The sequence below is a fragment of the Morone saxatilis genome, unplaced genomic scaffold (genome assembly GCF_004916995.1).
Source record: "Morone saxatilis isolate NCDOM2014 unplaced genomic scaffold, NCSU_SB_2.0 Contig12, whole genome shotgun sequence".
Lineage (NCBI taxonomy): Eukaryota > Metazoa > Chordata > Actinopteri > Moronidae > Morone > Morone saxatilis.
This window is the reverse complement of record NW_023339674.1, coordinates 9,633,674-9,636,583: the sequence shown is the minus strand read 5'-3', so window position 1 is coordinate 9,636,583 and position 2,910 is coordinate 9,633,674.

The following is a 2,910-nucleotide window of genomic DNA, read 5'->3' as shown; positions in this document are numbered from 1 at the left end:
AAGTATCTGTACTTAACTTGAGTATTTATTTTTCTATTCATTTACTTTTACCCCCTTACTCCTCCTCATCTTCAAAACAGGTTCCTTCAGTTTTAATGCATTTGAGGGGAATTATTTATTTGTATATGTTGCATCATTGCACGCCTTCCCAACATCAAGACCGGATGACTCATGACGACGTAACAACACGTAATGACCCTATTTGAAGTTTCAGTTAGCTTTGAAACAGTAGAGGTAGAAATGTCCTTCAGAGAAACCAGAGAGTACTTTTTTTACTTTTGGTGCATTTCAGAGCCTGTACTTTTTCACTTTTATGTGAGAAGTTGAATCAGTACTTCTGCTTTTACCAGAGTCTTTTCTTACACAAGTATCAGTACTTCTACTTGAGTAAAGAAAGCGTGTGTACTTTTGTCACCTCTGTTTTTTTCATCATTACCATCATTACTCACTCTACTCACTGTAAAAGTATGCTGATAGATCTATTTTGTTTTGATTCTGTATTGTTTGTGTATCATTTATATTAGCTATGGAGATATAGGGTGGGGTAGGTGAATATGGTGGTGTTCAAAATATGTAAATGTCCTAAAAAGAAAATAAATAGAAAACAGAAGTTAAAGAAACAAACACAACAGAGATGTACAAAGGAAGTCATTTGAATAAGCTGTGATGCAGGAAATGACATCACAGGGGAAGTGAGTGGCAATAAGTGTGAGTGTGTTTGTCTGAGTCTGTCAGAGAGAAAAAAAGAGATGTGATTATACATGTCCGGGGCTTCTCAAGTCATTTGCATTTTACTAGTGAGTCCACAAGATGGCGTAGAAATACAATAATGGCAGCCTAATAATCACATCAGTATTTCAATCTACAGTATTTGGTACATTCCTTCAATGTAATCTAATCTGTGGCCTCCTGTGGCAAAACCAAACACAGGTAAACTGCACGTTGACCTCCATCTGAGTCATTAAAAGGCAGTGAGTGTTAATAAGGATAATTAATAATGATATAAATATGAATAATAATTTAATTGAGATTTTAGAGTCTTGCCGGACGTTACATCCATTAAATTGGTCTTGAGAAGTGGAGATTTCTACGTTAAGCTACTGCTAACTCTAGGTAGTCTCTTCTCAACAAGCAAACCACTGCTTTTATTTTGAAGAAGCAACAGGAAATGGTAGCTAAATACAAGTTTAGCTACCAGCACCTAATTTTTTGGTTGTCAGAAGGTTGGAATTACATCACCTCGGAAAGTATGTGCCCTTACAGCTGAGTCAGCTTCAGTGGGTTTAGCCACAGGGTCTTTCTCTGCACAAAGTCACACATATTTGTCGTGGTGATAGTGTGGGAAGATTGTGAGCAGGAGCTGTAAGGAAATCAACTCCATCAACCACTGAAACCAAACATCCAACCAACAAAATACCCCGTGATACATGCTGACAGTGTTTTGTCTGTTTGTCGTAAAATTTTCACTTCAAAGCCCCCCAACTTCCTCTCCTGTGGTTTAAGTGTTGCCTGTGTGTGAGTGTGTATGTCTGATTTTTACTGATATATCCAATGACATAGCAATATGTGTAGGTAATATTAACAGCATAAATGTTTGAGTGATTCTTTATTTTGTATAAAACAAATGGGATTAAACAAGACTGGTTTATTTTATAAGTAAGAATTTCATGCTCATAATAAACAGTGTCCTCCGGTGACAGACTCAAGTTGTCTGAGGGGCAGGGGCAAAAAAAAAAAACAGGGCACCAGCTGCATGTGGTGAGGCAGCAGTGTGCAGGAAGTCGTAGTGCATTGGTGAAAAACTATCTATTACTACTTTCTAGCATGTAGGGCAGCCTAGAGGGTACTTTATCATGTTTTATCTATCCAATAGGACACTTTTGCAGCACTTTTTGGGGGCTCCAGTGGCGTCTCTTCCCTATGATTTGTGCTGTGAAGAATCCATCCATCAATCCAATATTAATACCAGCTTATTCTTTACAAAGCTGGAGCGTATTCCGGCGCAAAATGAACACAATGTAGTAGTGTGCAATAAGATAAGATAAGATAGGTATATCTTCCTTTATTAGTATATCAGTAAAGGGATGCTTAGAAATAGCTATAAGCAAAGGTCTCTAAACAGTCATATCTATCTTTCAATATTGATGTATTAATGTTTTGCAGATTTAAAAATGTGCTTGAGTCATACAGTCATTGAAGATCAATCAATTGATCAAACAATAAGACAATAAAACACCCCATAAGTGATAAATGACTCTAATCAGTAAATCACCCAAAACAACGCTATCCCATCAATGTGCAGTGATGAAACATACATTAAATTAATAGGGACATTGTTTTTTTTAGAAAAAAAGTTGCTGTTGAATTATATGTCTGATTGCATTTGTATATATTTCTGCATCCTGACAAAGTGGATTTCAATTTGGATGATAAAACTGAACCTCACTTGACTTTCAGCAGCTCTAATAAAAGTCTGTTAACTTTGTGAAACTGGTATCCAGTAGTGCAGGGTAAATCTGTAGGCTTGTATTACTTCTTCTGTAGGTAATGTTAATTTCATAATGATTCTTGCTGCAAGTGACAATGTACAAACACTACAGCCCCATTTCTGTTACAGTAGTCTTACATGTCACTGTTTATAATTTGGCTAGACGGGCTGCATTGAAAAAAATTTGTGGCATAATACTTACTTCTCTTCAGACACCACTGCTGATATCTCAAAACCTCTGCACACAAAACCGAAACTATTGTCTAAATATAGATGGAAAAACATGGGGTTTTTTGTAGTTCAGGCGAAACAAACCTTTAAGAAAAAAAGACATGCATAAGTGAACAATCTAAAAACAAACTCTTGCTGTACTAATTTGTATGCAAGTACAAGTATTTACTGTTTCCATCTGCTTTTTGCTG